The sequence below is a fragment of the Pleurodeles waltl genome, chromosome 9 (genome assembly GCF_031143425.1).
Source record: "Pleurodeles waltl isolate 20211129_DDA chromosome 9, aPleWal1.hap1.20221129, whole genome shotgun sequence".
NCBI classification, from domain to species: domain Eukaryota; kingdom Metazoa; phylum Chordata; class Amphibia; order Caudata; family Salamandridae; genus Pleurodeles; species Pleurodeles waltl.
In genome coordinates this window covers 788,535,481-788,557,721 of record NC_090448.1, presented here as the reverse complement: position 1 = coordinate 788,557,721, position 22,241 = coordinate 788,535,481, and positions in this window count along the sequence as shown.

Below are 22,241 nucleotides of genomic sequence, written 5' to 3'. Positions count from 1 at the left end.
TCATCGTTTATTCCAGATAACAGTAGAAAGATTAGATATATGCTTACTAACCTAACAAGAGATAGTGCAGATTTAAAGGATTTGAAGGAACCTGGAGTTTGGGAGAAGGTTGGAAAAGTAATCGCCAGAGTAGGGAGCTGGTTTACCAATATTTGGAATGGGGTGCTTGCAAAAATATTAGGGGTCTTTTACTTGTCCTGGCTTGCTCATTAGGTCTATGGGGAGCATGCAAAATCAATGAGAAAATTAGGAGAAATTGGACCAAAAGGAATAGAAGAAATGAGGAAAGTGAAAGGGAGAACATGTTTAATGAAATTTGGGAGAGTTCACACAAAGGACAGGGTGTTGAAATGCGCATTATGCGCAAAGTGAAAAATGAAAAGTCAAAGGTCGAGAAGAGAAAGGTTTGTGTGATGACGAACGTCATCAGAGGAGGGACTGAGAGAGCGTGGCTTATAAAATCTATATTTACATGAAATGTTTATGAACTAATGTGTGATAATGCTACATAGAAATTGTATTAACCTGTTTTGCTAAAACATGCGTTTGAAATGTGACCACGGGGAGTGGCCGCCAATGTATACGTGGATTAATAAAAATGACTAATGCCTATGAATATTTGAATTAAAGAATGGTTTGCACTAATTATTAATGATTATGCTATTAAAGTTATGCTAAATAAATCTTGTAGGCCTTAAGTTAGCATGAGCCGAAGCTTAGCTGCCTGGCTCTCATATTAAATGTGTTTTTCTAACGTGCAGTGTGCTGACTCACAAAAGGACGTGACCTCTTGTTTTCTTCAAACTAGAAGCTGAATGTAACCATAGTGGATCCGTTCTCATGAAATTCATATTGCTTGTAGAAATGTTTAATCGAAATGCAACAGTGTAGACTAATATAATGTACAAGGTCGTTTAAACCGGTGAAGACAATGGAGCTACTGACCAAAAGATGTGCAAAGAATTACAGAAGGATGAAATCATACCGGACGTGCTACCTCTGAAGACGTCAATCATATGGACAAATAAACTGTCTGTGAACTATCGTGGGGTGACAAAGTTGATGAGCTAATTTGAAATTAATTGGGTAGAGATAGAGGGGTGCAACCCCTTAGCCAATTAGATTTTAGGGGAATGTACAATGAAAAAGGGATAAAAACCCATGACACGGGGAGCCTGGGAGAGGTGTTAGGGAATGCTATTGATTTTATCCAGAAACTCTGTCACTCTGTTTGGTGACTTATTGGTTTACTAAAACCATCCTTTTCTTAGATTGTCCATTTTACACTTTACCTCCTTATGAGGGAAGTGCCCCTTTTTTCCCCGGAGCTGAGTTTTTGACTGATGGCGAATCGACTGATGTCCTGAAGACGAAGACTGAATCTGAGTGCTGACCTAAACCTTGGAGGGTAACTATGACAATGAAATTGTGATTTGTCTGTTTGCTTTTCCTTTCTAGGTACCAACTGCTTACTTTTGACAGAGACCATAGTTAGATATTTTCCAATTTGGTGTTCTAAATTGTTTTGCATGAAGCCCAACATGCCAATGCTAATCAGCGCTTAGGACAGGGGTTCACTAAACTGACGCAAATAGACATACGACTGAATCTATTATGCTTTGTTGAACCGACGCGTTAATGACACTCTGCTAAAATTTATCTATGTTCACGCCGTGTTATGTTTTGATGTTTGTGATCCTTGCCTTGATGAAATCTTATCAGTGTTGCCATATTGTTACTATGCTATTTTGCTTCTTGATTTTGAGATTAACACATTTGCTCTTAGAATTGTAACTAATAGGGAATAAAACTCATAAAAATCTACTAAACTGGTGTGGTTATTCATGACTGCCAGGTCATGGTGGTGTCTTGAATTGATTAATGTCTCTGACTAAAGTGAAATGCATTGTTGTAATAAATATTGATTACATTATTGACGTATTGATTGACATATTGATTAGCTATCTCGTCCTAAGGTGTCTCTCAACTGGGTCAAAAGATTCATTGGCCTAAAACGAGTCCTGATGTGTAATAAATTATCATAAAGGGACGCGTTAGCATGACCTTCATGCGCTTGATTTATTATCTTATTTCTCAGGCTCAAAGGTGGAACTAACCTGGTTCCTCTTAACAACAGAGACCTGTCGATAGCAAGTTCCCCTTTTATTAAGTTCCACACCTTTTCTAAGTTGTAAAAGTTTCCATGCTTCAGTGCTTCAATAACCTTCCCGAACTCTACATCTTCATCTAGTGCATCTCTCTACTCTTCTTCAGTTATAGCACCACAGGTAATCTCGTTCACACTACTATTAACCTCACACACATCTTCTTCTACTTCTTGTTCATCTTCTTGTCCCTCACTAGTTTTATTGACATCAACTAACCTTGAAAGACAATCTGCAGTCACATTCAATGTACCAGGTAAATATATTCAACCTTAAACTTGAACTCTTGCAGTCCAATTATCCATCTTGTTATCCTGGCAGAAATGCAATTTAATCCTTTATTTCCAAAAAACTTCCACTAGTGGTTTATGATCTGATAATACCACAAAATCAATTCCCCAAATGAAATGTCTAAACTTTCTGAAAGCCCAGAAAATGGCCAAAGACTCCCTTTCTATTTCCGAATAGTTTTTCTCTGCTCCACACAACGTTTTTGAAGCACACACAATCAATATTCTTTTCCTGTATCTTCTTGTACTAGCACAGCTCCCAAACCTTGCATAAGTGATAATAAATGTTTGTCTGCCAGGAATAAGTGCCTGTAGACATGGTGCTTCTTCCAATTCATCTTTCATTCCCTGAAATTCTTCCTCACACAACTTATCCCACATGAGCTCTTTCCCTTTTTTTTCATAAACATCTCATGTTCACAGATTTCCCTGCCAAATTCCTTATGTACCTTCCATAATATTCAACCATACCAAGAAACAAACTCACCTCCTCCTTAGGCTCAGGTGTCACTAGATTTTTGATTGTGTTAAGTAAGCCTGGTTTGGGTCTTGCTCCTTCTCCTGAGATCAGATGTCCCAAATATTCAACTTCAGTCATGCCAAACCAACATTTTTTCTTCTTGAGAGTGAGACCTGCCTTACTTAAACCCTCTAATACTATTCTCACACAACTAACATGCTCCTCTGCAGTGTCACAAAAAAATCAAAACATCATCCTGATAACATTTCACCCCTTCTAACTCTTTCAGAACCTTGCTCATAACACGTTGAAACACTGATGCAGCCGAAACAAGACCAAAAGGCATTCTTTTAAACTTAAATGCACCAAAAAGCATTATAAATGCAGTAAGCTCCTGTGAACTTTCATCCAACTCCACCTGATGATAGGCAGATGCCAAATTTAATGTGGTGAAATATTTTGCCACACCTACCATTGACACTATTTCTTCTATATTGGATAGGGGAAACCCGTCCACCACCTCTTTCTTATTCATTGCTTTAAGGTCCACACACAGTCTAATCTCAACATCACTCTTCTTGGCAACGACTATGGGAGCTAGCCATTCCGTTGCTTCTACTTCTTCAAACATACCTGACATTTCTAGCCTCTTAAGTTCTGCAACCACCGACTCTTGTAAAGCCAAAGGAACCCTTCTCACCTTTGCAACTACAGGTACTGCATCCTTCTTCAACCTAATCTTATGTTTGTACCATTTGCGACCGCCCAAGGAATCAGAGAATACCTCCGGATACTTATGTACAAATTCCCACTCATGACTTTGTATATCTTGAATCTGCACTTGCAGCTGGGCATTTGGGATGAGTACAACACCTAACAATCTTTGATGTGTCCAACTTAGAAGATTGTCTCCTTTATTTGAAACATAAATCTTTCCCACAATATGTCTTCCTTCTAACTCCAAACAAACCCAACATCTTAATAGGTTGACCTCCATATCCTCCAGGACACACATCTATTTCTTGTCATTTTCTCCCCTTTGTACATACACCATCAAACTCTGTTTGGAAATGATGGTTAACTGTGAACACGAGTCAAAACGCATTAACAGTCTAACCCCATCCACAAGAACAATTTCACTGGGGTGCCCATTCTTATCTAATTGCATGTCAACTTGGAAAACAATTTCTTGAGAAACCGCTTTAACTTCTTCCATCACATTCATATTTTTATTCTTTCTGACACGACAACACCTGTAAAAATGTCTTTTTTCCCCACACCTGTTGAAAACTACATCCAAAGCTGGACAACTACTTGCATTCACCTTATGTCCATTATTACCACACCTAAAACATTAACCTTTGAATTTCCCATGTGCATCTTTTTCTTTTTCACTCATCATACCCTTGTTTCTCACCTCACATACCACTTCTTCAATCTTCCCTACTTCACTTTACGTTTTATCTTTAACCAAACTCAAATCCATGACACATTTTAGCATGTGTTCAACCCTCTTTGGCACCATAACAGCCTCTTCTAAAGGTGGCTCATCCTTCAACCACAGCAATTCTCGAATCTTATCACTACTACAGTTCAGCACAAACTGATCATGAATCGTTTCATCCACTAAAGCCCCAAAGTTGCACAAAGCTGCTAACTTCCTCAAACTTATGTACTCTTCTACAGACTCTTCCTTCCCTTGCTCCCTTTTCCCAAAGGAATAGCTCTCCATAATCGTGCTAACTTTTGGTAAATAGTGTTTGTCCAATTTCAAGACACATATTTCAAATTCATTCAAATTCCTCCCTTCCTCACTATTCAGATCAGGTAAATTTTACAACACCTCTTGTCCTTCCCCACCAAAGCAATGCATTAATAATCCATGTTTTCTCTCTGCACTCAGAGTGGGACCACACACTTGCATAATGATTAAACATTTTCTTCCATTTGGCCCACAGAAAAACTGGTTCTCCAGGACTACTTAGAAAAAATGGGGTTGGCGTAACATTTTGCATTTTAAATATTTTCTTTGTGCCGTACACAAATATTATAACACTTACTTTTGACACAGTTTATATAATTCTAATGTCCCTCTCTTTCCTTGCAGACCCAAAACAACAGGACCAAATGACAGACTGTGGTGTGCCTGTCACCGTTTCTTCTCAAGTGTACATCAGTTCTTCATGTAAACATTCTTCCCTCCAGTGTTTATAATGATGACAACCAACAAAGAGTCCGCAGTACAATGTGAAACTCTTTTTTTTTTATAGCCTCCGTTACCTCGTTGAAGTTTCTCTTTTCATTTCAAGCATAACAACCTTTCCTTTTGCGAATCCTTTTCCAAAATGGCCGCCAGACTCTGGGCTTCCAGTTTCCATAGCAAATGTCTCTAGCTTCCGTAACCTCGTTGTCTTTTTTTTCTCAAGCGTAATGACTTTTTCTCATGCAAGTCCTTTCCCAAAGTGGCCACCACACTCTGGGCGTCCAGAGCAACCATACAGGCTCTCTCTGCTGGATCGCAGTGCATTCCAGTGACATGAATTCTTGTGGCTGGCACCTCGTTGAAGAACTGTCTCTCCGGGAACTTGGGCTCACCGTACAGGCTTCCTCTGCAGTCCAGTGACGTGAACCCTTGTGTTCCACTGACGATCACTTTTTCCTGATCCAGTCTCAAACTTAAGTTGTGCCACCAAGATGAATCCAACTCAGCCTGTCGTTTTTTGCAACTCTGTTCAAACGGAGATGTGGTAGTCACTTCCTTTGCTCCATAAGTGCCATTCAGTTATTCAAATGTGCTGCCATACGACCCTGCCATGTTGAGGTGCTACCTACGCCAATGTGAAGTTATCGTTAAATAACGGAAAGTGCACAGGTAGAGCTTTAAGAGGGTTTATTCCATAACACCTCATCCATAGACAGCGTCTACAACATCGTCTCTCCAACCGTCACTTTTCCACCCTTCCCATTCTACATTCCAGATTCTATCCGGCTGCATGTGATTCTAAGAATAGAATCACATGCTGAGAACACATGAAGGGTCCTGCTGCCTTGTGCTGCAGTTCATCCAATAAGGGAGTGGGGATGAAGAGGTAAGAAAGAAAATAGTGGGACCAGCAGCTCTTCCAGTTTATTGTTGAGAGAAATTAGAAAGCGAGTTTATGCCTGTGCACTGACCCCATTGCATTTGGCAGCAGTCTGTGGCATCCCTAATAGGTTCATAGATGGTGTGGGGTAGCCCAACCTTTCTCGTATTCTTCCTCTAGGACCTGTATTAAGGGTTCTGAGTAGCCTTTGTCCCACCCTGACTTCCTACTTTCTAGAATCCCCTTCTCTTATACTATAGATTGCATTACCCCTTCTAACTCCTTGTATCGTGGGTCTCTCCCCCGTTTCCCATACATCTGCAAACTGGTTTATCCTGTGAACACCTATCCAGGTAACAAATGCTAAGTTCAAACACAACAGTGTCCTTACACTGTCGGTCAATACAATTTTACTTTACCTTTCAAACAATTTTAAATCATGCTAGCACTGCCTGACATAATCAGAGGGCTAAACTGTGGGCTGTTCTCGCCCAAGCTCCCCAGAGAAGTTCTCCATCTTACAATTGGCATCTTGGGTTGATTCCGCAGCATTCACTGCGCCCAGCCAGTGTTTCCTGGCCTGCTTACTGGGTTTGTCAAAAACAATCTCTGTGCATTGAAATCGAAATCTAAAAGGATTTATTGACAAAATAAAATAAATGGTCTATGAATCATAAAGCGAACTGACTAGAGTTTCCCCCAGTATTGGTTAATGGAGAACGCTCCTGTGCAACAGCAAGGCACAAATCTAAAAGTGCTCATACTTTTTGAATAGGAACACATGATTTATTCTTAATAAAACACACAAGCAGGGATCAAGCCTCAGCTCATCAGAACGGATGAAACGACATTCAAATAGAAATGAAATATGTAAACAGGTTCAGCTGAGTGAGCTGGCCTTGGTTTGTGCGCCTTTGGAACCAAGAAATGGAGATGGTTCAACATCAGGGATGGGCAGTTCATATACTCTATGTTGGCTGGAGCAAAAAAAAATGGCTGACTCAAGTAACACTGTTCGAGTAAACGTGGTTTTATACTTTTACGTTAGCCACATGGGAAGGGACTACATGGTGAGCATCTGCCTCCCTGCCTCACTGAGTTATTGTATTGTTAATGTGGACATCCTCCTTTTCACCATCACGGTATCCCTTAGCTTCTGCCTAGTGTGTTGTTAGCATATATTCCCATCAGCCTAGGCTGTGATTATTGGGAAACTGCCTCTCAACTGCACAAGGAGCTTGCACTGACCCTGTTGAGCTGTGCAAAATTCCAGGAAAAAGCTGGCTACTTTTCATCAAGTTCAAGAGCTTTTGGACTTCACCGGGTTGCAGGATTGTGACTCTTGGGCCCATTTGAAACCAAATTATAAACCTGTAAGTGGGGGTTAGGCATACATCTGTTCCTATTCATCAATGAGAGTGACTGTGGACCTAGGATTCTTGGTCTCACATAGCTATCACCTATTGTAAGGTAACTTAGCTTCAGTCACTACTATGTGTAGTAATTTCTAGTGCAAAGAAAGTGACAGAATAGGTCCCCTGTTGTTCCCAAACCAGAACCAGTCTGTGAATTGAGAAAAGGGCCATACCTCTAAGAGCATGTTTTATGATTACTTTTGAATCATAAGGGTTGGAAAGTACCACCAGGCATACTTTTTACTACACTATCCTCATAAGCTATTTATTTAAGTGTAACTTCCTTTTCAAGTACAAATTCTATCTCATCACAACTATCTATTGTGTTTCTGGCAGTTCTGCTACGTATAATCTGTAAAACCTGTTACCTGTACAGTGATCTTTCCCAAACCTTTTTCCTACTTAATTCCAACTTTGTTTTACTGCAAATCGTTTTTTTAACCCTTATGACTTTGTGCACTTCACCAACATTAACCAGTACTAAAGTGCCTGTGTTCACTCCCGTAAACATGGTTTGGTTAGCATATATCTAATTTGAATATTTAATTTACTTACAAGTCCCTTGAAGAGTGGTATACCATATACCCAAGGTCTGTGAACTAAAATCTACCAGTGAGCTTGCAGCACTTATTGTGCCACCCACCTAAGAAGCCCTCTAAAACATATCTCAGGCCTGCCTTTGCAGCCTGAGTGTCGTTTTAAACTGCAGTGTCAACTTGGCATTTAAGCACAGCCCACTTACAACTGAATAGCCTGGGCTGTCTTCACACAAAGGGCCTAACAGCCCAGCATTGTCACTGCAGCCAGCCTGGAGCCAGAGCGGGGGGGGGGGGTCAGGAAGTTCCACACACTTCAGAAAACCAGAGTACAGGAATAATACTGTCAGGCCCACTCTATAGTACACTTCTGGACCTATGAATACTCTGCCCGGAAGAAAGACTGCTGTGCTGCTGAAAGGAATGCCACTCTGCTGGACTGTTGACCTGCTGCTGAATTGCCTGTGTTGCTACATTTCTGCCCTGCTGCCCTCTTGCCTGGGGAAGGAGAACTGGAAATGCATTTTGAACCTAGGGCTTCCAGAGTGACTCCAAGGGCTAATCTACTGGCCTCCTGATCTGAGCTGCAGTGACATAAAAGGCTCCCAAACACTCGGCACCAGCACCTAGATCCAACTGAAGTGAGTTATTGATGCCCCAGGTGGTGCCCCTCAGGTCTTGGACCTTTGGCATGGCTCAGGGAGCACACTTGAAGGTTTTAGGCTCCTTGCAGTCGCAAACAGGCCTGTTTGCATCAAGATCATGTCGCTTGCACCACAATTCAGTGCGGAGCGCCGTCAGCCAACTATTCACACTGCAGCATCAACCATTCACGGGGGCCAACAGTGTGAAGCTCCAGCAACACCACTCATGACACCTGGCCTGCTGTTCACTGTACTCTGCAGTCTCCTGTGATGCTCTCCCTGCTCCTCGCAGCCACCTCAAGTGCAACAGGACTCTTAACACTGACTTTGAGAAGGTAAACATCAACAGGCCTATCCTGATGACTGTATCCGACCAGCTCTCATTGCAGTCAGCTTGAAAGTTTGACTTTGATCCAGTTTAGCGCAAACAAATGTTTTGAGTTGATGCTTTGAGTATTTTGGCACTATTTTTACTAAAATCTTTAAATATTTTTAACTCTGGTTCTACTGACTGGATTTTTATTGCTTTGGTGTCAAATAATTTATAAAAATTTACTCAAGTTGTCTAAATTGGTGTGGGATTCTTCTTGTTTTGCGTTTTCACTTTATTACTGTTTGTGTACTGCATAAGCCCTTTATACATCATGTTAGAAATGGGGTCTTTGGTTGACAGTCAGGTTACCCCCTGTTCAAGCAAGGACCCTCACTCTAGTCAGGGTAAAAGAGAATCACCCTCAGCTAACCCCTGCTTACCCCCTTGGTAGCTTGGCAGAGCAGTAGGCTTAACTTCAGAGTGCTAGGTGTAAAGTATTTGTACCTACACCCACAGTAACTTAATGAAAACACTACAAAATGACACAACACCGGTTTAGAAAAATAGGAAATATTTATCTAAACAAAACAAGACCAAAACGACAAAAATCCGACATACACAAGTCAAGTTATGAATTTTTAAGGATTAAACTCAAAAATAGCGCTTAGAAACAAAAATGCTTCGATGAGATGTTAACACGACGTCGTGACGGAGTCGTTCCCAACAAGCCGACACCAGCGGCGCCGGACACGGATTCGTGTAGACCCCCAAGTACAGTACCTTTGGTGAAGAGTGAAAACAAGCCGATGCGTGAAGTCGGGGATCGTGGAGTCTGTGCGAAATGTTGAATCCGCGCACTTCGAGCGGCGTCGGTCACGACGTGGTGCGGCGGCTTCCACGGAGTCGCAGACTTCAGCAGGGCTGCTGCGGTGTCGGGCCTGCGAAGAGCGTTGCGTTCCAGCGAAGGTCACGCCGTCAGGTGCAGGCGGCGTTACCGGATTCAGCAGCGGCGTCTGTCCGAAGTCGTCCGAAGTCGATTTCCTTGGATTTCCACCAGCTTTCCTTTCAAGGGCCCAGGGACTGGATAGGGCACCACTTGTCAGAGCAGGAGTCTCTCCAGAGACTCCAGGTGCTGGCAGAGAGAAGTCTTTGCTGTCCCTGAGACTTCAAACAACAGGAGGCAAGCTCTAACTCAAGCCCTTGGAGATTTCTTCACAAGATGGAAGGCACACAAAGTCCAGTCTTTGCCCTCTTACTCTGGCAGAAGCAGCACTGCAGGAAAGCTCCACAAAGCACAGTCACAGGCAGGGCAGCACTTCTTCCTCAGCTATCAGCTCTTCTTCAGGCAGAGGTTCCTCTTGGTTCCAGAAGTGTTTCTAAAGTCTGTAGATTTGGGTGCCCTTCTTATACCCATTTTAGTCTTTGAAGTCACCTTTCTTCAAAGGGGACTCACACCTACTTGTGAAATCCCGCCTTGCCCAGGCAAGGCCTCAGACACACACCAGGGGGTTGGAGCCGGCATTGTCAGAGGCAGGCACAGTCCTTTCAGATGAGAGTGACCACTCCACCCCTCCCTCCTAGCAGAGATGGCTAATCAGGAAATGCAGGTTACACCCCAGCCCCCTTTGTGTCACTGTCTAGTGCGAGGTGAAAAACAACCCAACCGACAAACTGACCTACACAGGGAATCCACAAACAAGGCACAGTCACAGAATGGTTTAAGCAAGAAAATGCTCACTTTCTAAAAGTGGCATTTTCAAACGCACAATCTTAAAATCAACTTTACTAAAAGATGTATTTTTTAATTGTGAGTTCAGGGACCCCAAACTCCACATGTCCATCTACTCTCTAGGGGAATCTACACTTTAATCATATTTAAAGGTAGCCCCCATATTATCCTATGAGAGAGACAGGCCTTGCAACAGTGAAAAACTAAATTGGCAGTATTTCACTGTCAGGACATATAAACCACATTACTATATGTCCTACCTTATCCATACACTGCACCCTGCCCTTGGGGCTACCTAGGGCCTACCTTAGGGGTGCCTTACATGTAAGAAAAGGGAAGGTTTAGGCCTGGCAAGTGGGTACACTTGCCAAGTCGAATTTACAGTGTAAAAATACACTTACAGACACTGCAGTGGCAGGTCTGAGACATGATTACAGAGCTAGTTATGTGGGTGGCACAACCAGTGCTGCAGGCCCACTAGTAGCATTTGATTTACAGGCCCTGGCACCTCTAGTGCACCTTACTAGGGACTTACTAGTAAATCAAATAAGCCAATCATGGATAAACCAATTACATACAATTTACACGGAGAGCATATGCACTTTAGCACTGGTTAGCAGTGGTAAAGTGCTCAGAGTTGAAAAGCCAACAGCAACAGGTCAGAAAAAAAATAGGAGGCAGGAGGCAAAAAGACTGGGGATGACCCTGCATAAGCAAAAGTCCAACACATCACCTCTGAGTTAAGCCTCAATTTTGTTTTTGCCAAGCTACTCAGGGTTAAGCACAGGTTAATTTAGTGACTTTTTTGTGGTTCACCCTGCAAGGACTTGTGGCTGTTGCTTCACCAGGGCTCACACCCCAGTCAACTAACAACCCAGTTTCTAACAGCACCACTCTCAACCATCATGCTTCTGCCTTGAGCTGGGTGCTGGCTGCTTGATTTCTATGTCAGAGTTGGCACGTGATTACTCTGGGTATTCTACAAGTGTTTCAATAGACCTGATCTTGGGGCCATGGAAATATACTGTACCCCAACTATACAATAACACTACCAATAAGCAGGCAATCACAAGGTACATGGCTACCAAGTGGTATAAGTAGTTTCACTTTGCTTGCTCATAAGCCACGTAAAATATACTTCTACCTCGTGACATATCAGAGCCGCCATACTCCTGTGTGGTTGTTGTTTCAGTGGTCACATATTTCTTCAAAACCATGGAAACAGACACTTTTTCAGGGGAACATGTGAAATGCAGCAGGATATTAGAGCTACTGCATGGTGTCCTGGACATTCATCCATAGATTTTTACCCACTGTCAATAATTTATGCAGTATGGTCAAGAATATATTTATCCTTCCATGATTTTTTTTACGTAGTCTGTGTTATTTTGTAGGAATTCTATTTCTGAATTATGAATAGTTGTCATGTTTTCCTGAAAAATTCAAATGCTTTTGTTGAAGAGACTTAAATTCAGGGAGATTTGGGCTGCCTGAAATTACACCAAAGGGTAAGCAGATCAAATTTTGAAGTTGTTTTATACTCCTGTAAGCAGAGCTTTACTCCCATAACTGACTTTTGGCAATAAAGTTGTCACCTTTTGATCTTCTCCAAACCTATACATAAGACATCCCTCCCTGCTGTAGTTTTCTCTGCGGCCCAACAAAAGATCCATCCACCATTAAATAAAATAAAAGTTATTACTGAGTGGAGATAAGCTGGTAGCTCAGCACTGGTTATCTAGTTAAACCCAGACAATTAGTAACCCTAGTTTTCACAAGATATTTTCTAGGCAGTTCAGGTTTCCAAGTGTAGGACATCATCTCTTGATTTTGTAATCTCACTCTCTGAGAATCCATATGTCTTGAAAATATATACACACTATCCCTAAATCTCTCTCAAAGGAATACAAACACCGTAAAGTTGCTTTGAAAGGAAGAAGCACAGTGGATTTTAGTCAAAAGAACAGTTACCTTCAGTAACGCTCTTTCCGGTGGATATGTTATCTAACTGCCAACTCCACACCTGAATATCCCCAGGTGCCAGACCGGATTGGACACTCAAAAGGTAGTGCTCCTCCTTGCAGGTAGGTGGGGCTTTGCGGCCTTGCACTGATTCCTTTCGACTTTAAAAGTGATGAACAGAGCTGCATATAAGCGCCACTCATGAGCACTGATGTCAGTTTCTTTTGGAAGCTTCTCTGCACCTTTAGATGTGGAGCCTATCAGCAGATAGGAAGGACCACTGTACAGGTTCCTAGATGGGTACCTTTTTCGATTAAAAAAAGACCATTCCACAGAATGAGGAGGTGGAAGGGCTGTGAGGACTCTGTAGGGAGAGTATCCGCGAGAAAGAGTGTTACCAAAGGTAAGTAACTTGTTCTTCTGATGGATACGTCTAACCGTAGATTCTTCACCTTGATAATAGATACCACAGCAGTACCTCCCAGGGTAGTGGGCTATGGGATGGCTCTAATCACAATGTCCTGCAGGAATGACTATAGCAAAATGCCCATCTTGACAGACCGGAGTGTTGAGGCAATAGTGCTCCATGAACATGTAAATGTAAAATGTAAATTAGCACTTATATAGCGCACTACTCACCCGTTAGGGTCTCAAGGCGCTGTACTCATACCTGTGAGGCGCCCACTCCTGAGCACCCCCAGGGTGAAGCCAAGCATCCAAGCACTGTTGGGGCCGTTGTGGAGATTAAGGAAGCTATTGCCCAGAGTTGCAGAGTGGGACCCATGAATTAGATTAGGCACCGAGGCGAGAATTATCTGGTCAAGGGGAATTGAGCCCAAGACCTGCCGAAGCGGGACTTGAACCCTGGTCTTGAGCCAGATCTCTGCCTCAGGGTCTGCCGCTCTAACCATTGAGCCACACTTCTCCATGCACCTATGCCCATATTGCAGCCTGACAGATAATAAGGACAGCCCTCTGCGTGCCAACACACTGATAGCAGCCTTAGGTCTGGTCAAGTGATCCCTCATACCTTCTAGAGGTTGCTTCTTAGTCAATACATAGCAGACATAATACAAAGGACTGTCCATTGTGAGATAGTCTGCTTCTGTGTCGCCCTGCCCTTCACTGCTCCAGACAACCTCACAAAGAGCTGAGCGTCCTGTTGATGTGCCTTTGTATGATCGATGTAAAAGCTTAGTGTTCTCTCGGGGTCCAGGAGATGGAGTCTCTCCTCCTCTTTCGAGGGATGAATGAGGCAGGGCAGTGAAATTTGGAAAAGTGATGCCTTGCCTGACATAAAAAGGCTTCACTATCTTCGACAGGAAAACAGCTTGAGTTTTTAACAACAGTTTGTCTGGAAAAAAGTGGCTGGTGTTTTTGCAACCAGAATGCCCGCCTGGAAAGTCAGAACCAAATGTAAGTCCCAGTGTGGCATTGCAAAGGGCTTGTTGCAAAAATATGTTACAAACTTTGAAGAAAATGCACCACATTGGATAATGTGAACATGGTCCAACAAGTATAAAAAGACCAAAAGAGCAGACAAGTAACCTCTAATAGTGGCCATTGCAAGCCTTACTGGACCAAAAATAAAATGGACAAGACATTCACCAGTTGACCAGTTGGCTTGCAACTGGTTCATCTGGCAGGGGCCTCACCAAGCCACAAATGTATCCCTGGCACCTGGCATCCACCGATTTTGTGGAAGGGCACTTGGCTGCCAATATTACATCAATGACTTCAGAAGGGAGATCAACTGCTGCTGCTCAGTCTCTATGCATGGAGGTGTATGCATGGACGTGCCAGATGCACAGGCCTGGCTAGAGGATAGATGCTTAGGCTCAAATGTTTGATGTACCACACTCTCCTAGCCTAACGCAGCACCACTAAGATTAATTAAACCTGGTTGTTCCTGATCTTCTTTTGAACTTGGGCAGGAGTGGTAGTGATGGGAATGCAGACAGGAGTCCCGTGTTCCACTCTAGGCAAGAAAAATCTCAGAGAGAGCCTTCTTTGGAACCCTAATGCACATAAGTGTTGACATTGCACTGCATGTCCTCGATTGTGGCAAAGGCCAGGGCTCTCCCCATATTGGAAGCCACCCTGTACCACCTCAGGGTGCAGCCGTGATTCACTAGACATTGCTGGCTGAGTTTGTAGCGGTGCTGTTCAAAAATCTGCCTGGTGGTTCACCATCAGGGAGCTTCCCTGATGATTCAGCTGGTTTTAATCGTAGAGCATCCTGGCACAGGACCCCATCCCACCCTGCCTGTTGCAGTATCAGATGGCTGTGAGAACTTGATTGAGTCTCCTTTGTTGGTTGGCAGGCAGGTCTTCAACACCAAGTAAATGGCCTGCACCTCCAGCAAACTGATGTGGAGGCAGGTCTCCACTGGAGACCGAAGTACTGTGATTTCAACCTGTCCCAGGTGGCCTCCCCAGTTGAGTAGTGACACATCTGTCAGGCATCATCAACTCTGGGTGGGGAAGGGAGAGTGGTCTGCTGTTGCTAAAATTGCTGTTGAGCACCTCTTCAAAATATTTACAGTCTCCTCTGAAACCTGGATTGAATCTGAAAGGGTCTCCTAGGCACTGAGACTTCAGCTCTTATTTTAGAGTTGACATGTGCCATCTGGATGGTCAGTGAGCAGGACGCAGGAGGCCAGTAGATCAAGAAGCCTCAGAGCCAACTTCACTGAGACTGTGGACTGTGGTTGAATCATTAGAATCATAGCAGAATGTCATTGACATATTGTTCCAGAGGGAAGGCCTGAAAGCATGCCATGTCCAGGATGGCTGAAATGAAAGGAAACCTCTGGGGCTGATGGTGAGGGCTGTACCCTGTCCCTTATGGGCTGGTCATAGTTGAGTTCATTATGGTGTGACCTCGAAAGGGCTGGAAGATCTGTTGTGTGGGTGACAGGGGCTTATGCTGTTGATATGCCAAGCCCCGAACATATCTCGAAAAAGGGCAAAACCGATGAGGGGATTGACAAACTGATGCGGGAAGGCCCAAAGAGCATGCTGTGGCTTGACATTCTTTAAACTGCTCCAGGTCTGAGTCAGCTTTTTTTTTCACCAAAAAGGCAGGACCAGTCAAAAGGCATGCCGATTAGGGATGTCTGTATGTTCCCGAAGAAGCCTGTGGATCTCATCCATGTGTGGCGCTGAAGCAATACACTTGCCCCTGTAGCCCATCCTAGAAATCAGTGCTGTCTAGGTTCTCATCGGATGGCAAACTTGGATACATCCCAGCCTTCCTGAATTTGTTTGTATTAAGGAAGCCCATAAGTATTAAACCACTGATGAGATCTCACCAACCATGTCCCATAGTGCATGGGTGTAGCAACCCAAAAGATGATTGCCATTGACTGACCTCAAGGCAAGGCTGGCTGATGAAAACATCCTCTTACCAACAGCTTTTATCCTTTTGGTTTCTCTGTTAGGAGGAGTAGTGGGAAAGGCATCAGGGTACACTTTATTAGTGACCCCAACAACATCAGACTCTCAGGTGTTCGATCTGGAGTTAAAACATTGGGGTTGACTGTAACTGGCATTTGGCGATGTGAGAATTAGTGATTGACTTGGTCATTGACCCTTGGGACAGTACATGGTTTAACCCAAGTGCCCAAGGGCCTATATGTGAGGGGCTCATTGGAGGGCAGAAGATGTTCAGTTGGTGCCTGACCAGGCTAAATGCTCCCTGTAAGGATATTAGTTTTTACCTCCATGGTGGGGAGGTGAAGGTCTGGGACTACAATAGTTCTTCCAATGACAACCAAAGGTTGTACTTTCTCAGTTGCAGGCTCAGGAGGGGACACCAAAACAGAATTGGATGATGTATCCAATCCACTGACATCTCGCGGGTGTACATACAAGTTATCCCCATGATAGAGTGGGGAAAACTCCTCTCCACCACCCCATTGCCGTCTCCATCTGGCTGACTCTGGTTGCAGTTCCATCCAAAAGTTGGTACAGCGTGTGTGCTAATGTGCGCAGTAGGGGTATAAGGTCTGAGTCTAATGGATTGTGAATTGGCTATGCCACATCAGGATCGGGCCATTGCCTCAGTCAAGGTGAATTTGGCTCAGAGCTGAATTGCACAATAGGGTGTGAATCCTTCCTGGCCCCTTCAGCATTGGTGCTGGCAATGAAGTGTAAGGTACTGATGCAGTTTTTGCTGCTGGACCTATAGTTAGCACCTATGCTGGTAAGGAACCCAAAGCAACGAATCGGCGTGCGGTAAACTGAGTGGAGTCTCTTGCAAGATCCTTATGCTGAAGATGTGCCAGAGGCAGTTATAAGCATGCCGAGCATTTTCAGCTAGGCCTTTCCAGAGGCCGTGGTCTGCAATATCAAAGATGGAGCCAGACACTCAGGGTGCATCAAGATCAAGGTTCAATTGGCTCCTTGATGGAAACAAGAGCAAGACGTGGAGCACAGTGATGCTCTCGTGCCTTTGCTGTAAATCAAGAGTGGCAGGAAGGGTCTGAGTCCTGCTTGGACTACTTGTGTTTTTTATTTTCTTACCCGAAGACTTTGACCACAAGGAGTATAAGCCATGGGAAAAGTTTAGGAGTGGGTCCACACTTTTGACTAGGAGCTCGACCAGCGTGGACTCTTGTGATGTTTTGCTACGTAGAGATTTGCTTTACTTTCTCAAGTGACTCAGAGTTATCTGGGCTCATTTGTCGCAGACCTTGGTGTCACGTTCCAAACCCATACACCAAAGGCATACCCCATGAAATGCATGACAGAAATCTATTTGTGGCATTTCCTAAAATGTTTTTAAACCCTTTAGTCTTAGGGGATGACGTGTTCCCTTGCATGCTTGAAGAATTTGGACGAAAAAAAATCATCAAGCAAAAAACCTCTTATATGAAGAAAAGTAGCAGAGACCCATATCTGCACCTGAAGATGTGGAAAGAAAGGAACTGATGCCAGCGCACGTGGGTGGAGCTTATATGCATCTCCATTTGTCACTTACAGAGTGCCACCTACCGGCATGCAGGAGCACACTGCTTCTTGAGTTTCCAGTCAGGCACCTGAGAATATTTAGGAAGTCAAGAATCTGAAGTTAGATGTATCCATCTGAAATACCTCTTTACTCTGTACATCTTTGTGGCTTTCATTTTATTTTGTTGTGCAGACCTTATCTCAATCTCTTTGGAGTAGGTATTTGCATATTTTTTATAATGTAAATGTAATCGAACACGAATCTTTATTATTGGGCTACCAGTAGCTCACGTAGTGTCCTAGGGCCAGATGTACGAAAAAACTAAATTGCGATTTGCAATTTGCGAGTCTCTGCGACTCGCAAATTGCAAGTCGCAATTTGGGATGCAGAAAGGTGTCTCAGACACCTTCTGCAAGTCGCTATGGGGTCGCAAAGACCCACCTCATTAATATTAATGAGGTGGGTCGCAAATTGCGGCCCCATAGCGACTATGGGCACTCGCTAACATGGAGGCCTGCTGACGTCAGCAGGCCTCCATGTTAGCGACCTGCTGCTCAATAAAGCAGGTTTTTTTTTTTTAAATGTAGCCCGTTTTCCCTAAGGGAAAACGAGCTGCATTTTAAAAAAATCCGAAACCTTTTGTTTCGTTTTTTTCAGGGCAGGGAGTGGTCCCTTGGACCACTCCCTGCCCTGAAAAACTATTTTTGGGTGCAATCACAAACTGGAAGGGGTCCCATGGGGACCCCTTCCAATTTGCGATTGTGTTACCATCCACTTGAAGTGGATGGTAACTGCGATGCCATTTGCGACCGCATATGCGGTCGCAAATGGTATTGCATACCATTGCGAGTCGCAAATAGGAAGGGAACACCCCTTCCTATTTGCGAGTCGCACATGCATATTGCGAGTCGGTAACGACTCGCAATATGCTTTTGTGCATTGCAAACCCACGTTTGCGACTCGCAAAAGGGTTGCTACATCTGGCCCCTAGTTTCTTTACACCTATGCCAGCCATGTAGATTGTCTCACTCAAGTCTTGGTTTGAGCCAAATTAATTTGTGTTAACAGTGAAATATGGACAGTGATGAAGGAAAGCTACTAATTTAATTTCCCTCACAAACAACTGGAAAAAATGGGGACCTTTTGGTTAAAAAAAACTATGCAAAATCCCTGATTTCATGCAGTTAGCCACTGTGGTATATAACACAAGAAATATATGTTCACCACGAACTGTAGTTTAATTACTGTGGCACATCACAGTTATTACATGTTGAGCATTATGTGGCAGTACCCTTTCAAGTCCCAGGGCTTTGCAAGGCTGAGGATGTCTTCTTGGTGAATAGGACACTATTCATTTAATTTTATAATAAAAAAAAAGGTTGAGAATAAGTTATAGTTAGGAAAACTTATTTCAATATTTGTATGCAAAACCAACTTAAACTACACAAACCTTAGAAATTCTAAAGTTATAGTTATAACTTAAAATTTGTGCCCCTCACAAAACATACTCTAAACGTGCTCACCTCCATTCATAGTGTTGTCAGCTCACTAGTCAAACTACATCAACTAGCATTGTTCACCTCCTATTTCCTGTGAAGACTGTTGTTTTGGTTGGTCTTGTTGACCTTGTAAAAAAATCCAGGAAATATCTCACAACAGGTAGAAAAAACGGTCCAAACTGAATTTCTTTAAAGGTAAAGGGCTTATCCCAATTTGAACCATATTTTTCAGGTATCAGAAATACTAAATTGTAATTACTATAGAGATCAGTGATAGGTAAAGTGTGCCTTTAACATGTGCCTAATGGTGGCTTCATAATAGATGGTAACTTATTAATAGACTACTACAGTGATAAATGATTATGGGGGTTATTACAACTTTGGAGGAGGTGTTAATCCGTCCCAAAAGTGATGGTAAAGTGACGGATATACCACCAGCCGTATTACGAGTCCATTATATCCTATGGAACTCGTAATACGGCTGGTGGTATATCCGTCACTTTACAGTCACTTTTGGGACGGATTAACACCTCCTCCAAAGTTGTAATAACCCCCTATATGTTATAAGCATAATGCAAAGTCCGTCCATCAGTATACTTATTTTATGTTTTCATACAAAACTACCATTTCTGTTACACTAATATGTCATCATTTAGAACGTTTACAGTCAAAGATGACCATATGGTCATAGTCATAATGAAGCACTTGGAAAACAAATTAGTTGGATTGTGAAAAAAATATGTAGATGCTCTGTTTATTCAACTGTTAATATATCTGACTGAGTAATTTTGTATATGTGAAAGCATAAAAGACAACAATACTTAGAGATTTTTACAAATGTCATCACTCATGCCAGGCCACACAATTACATATCTCCTGAAATACCTAAGTAGAACTCATAAGTACCAGTTTTGCAGTGGTAACATCGTACGTTAGAACTTTTGATATAAAATATGGTAACTGTATTATACATGTTTTGGTAGACAATGCATAAAATTAAGATTAGTATCATTGCATTCAGTCGAACCTGTGTTATCTGTTAAGTAGAATCTGTAGTTTTGATACCGCAGTCTCTCCATGATGTAAAATTATTGCACAGGTAATTTTAGTGCATCCTGAAATTAAATGTAGATAATAAAGTGTTAAATGAAATACATTTCCAATTAACTATTGGTAGATAAACAAAACGTTCAATGTATGTAACAGTGGTGCTTGAATGTAGACAATTCAAGCATTTATGTTCCCAAGAGTAGCTTATACTGAACAGGACACCACTTGCGTGAGTTTTGGTAGCTATTATTCCAAAAACAACTATACAGAATTCTTGAGCATCTTGTTGTTCAGTGATAGAAAATTGATTAGCACCTATAAACATATCAGCTATATCTCTTATGGCTCATGTGGTTGTCTGAGAGAATCCTTTCATGAAGATTTATCAGTGTTTTGCAGAAACGTTGAGCTGCATGCTGGGGGATAATTTATTTGACAGATGATAGATAAAGAAGAAGATTAACACATTGTTGTAGCAATATATAACATTCTGAATTAGAAACTGGTGTCTTGTAATTTCCATATATTTGGTTTCCTGTTTTTTTTTTGTTGGGTACTTCCTGTTCTTTATCATTGTAGCTTATTTTCAGTTTGTCTTTTACATTTTAGGTTTAAAAAAAATCGGATATTGACCAAGATCATATTTAGTTACACAGCTACTGTTTGCATTGATTCTTGGCTCATCAAAATTGGTAATATTCAGGCCTGTAAGTTTGTAAACTCAAGATAGATGAATGTATGCTGTGCCCTCTTTGAATACTGTTGACCCAGTGTTAATGAGTGCATAATCTAACCTTAGCCTTAGCTTTTGTTGTACTGTTACTGCATTAAGGCAAATAAAGTGGAAACTGTTCTCTAGGATTATAAATCTTTCAGAAGTAAGAATTTTGCTGCAGATCGGGAGATATGATTTTGCTGTGTAATGTGGTCAATTTTACCACAATAGGTCTTCATTTTTTCTGATGTAACAAATTCCACTACAAATCTAATGGCTCATTTACTAATCTTTCTTCTACATTTGAATTGAGACTTAAAATTACACAGCATTTTTTCCATGGTTGTAAATCTTTCTCTATTCCTGCTGTATGTGAAACTGATTTTTCCATATTTTGTAACTTATGTAAAGTTTTGCATGTAGGTATGTTCATTATTTCTCCACTTTATCTTTTGAATGAAGATGAATAATTGTTTATTTTCCCAGATGTATCTATTCATAGTGTTTGTGCTCGTTCTTCTGCAGTTGACATTAAACAAGCTACGGGTTGTGATTTTGAAAGAAGATAATGTAGAACTTCAGCAGGTGAATGAAGTTTAGAAAATACATTTCTTGTATCTTGCGTCCTTAGCAATATCTTTGCTTATTTTTTTTACAATGCCAAGGCAAATGTCTTCCAGTATCTTGGCTTATATTCTTCATTAGCTTGCCTCATATTTTATGTTACTTCTTTGTATGTGAAATGATTCTATTGTTGACATTGCCTATACTTCCCAAACAATTTGGGCTTGCAAATGTTTGTTGAAAATTGGTTGACCTTTTATAGGTGTTAGTTGTAATAAGTCTCCAAACACGATGACATGTTTGCCTCCAAACAGCACATCATAAGACCTGCTTGTCCACTCGCATATTATAATGTAGGTTCATATGTAGTACATTCATATATTTCATTTGTCATTTTCATGTTAAAATCCAGGATCTACTGATACTTTTATGTATTTGTAAATTTCTAGTTGTTCACTATTTAACTGAGATACTAAGTTATCTACATTATGGGTGTCCTTTTTGAATTGGTCCATTGTATTTTGAACCTCGTCTATGGCAACCAAAACTTCATTACCAATAATTGGTTGGCCAGGTGGGTCAGCAGTCCTGAAATTAGAAGTATTATTATTAAAATGGAATATGGTGTTACATTTCCATATTAATATTCTTCTCTTATAATTTTTGATTGAACATTTGTAAGTATGTCTGAATTCAGGCAATTTATGTCAAAGTCAAATGAATCTTTATTCGGTCAAATGATTTCACCATAAAAGCACATTTAGAAATCTCCAATACATAGAAGCATATTAAGACATAAGACATTAGGGAGAATAGAATTAACACTAAGGCCCTCATTACAAGTGTGGCAGTTTTACCACAG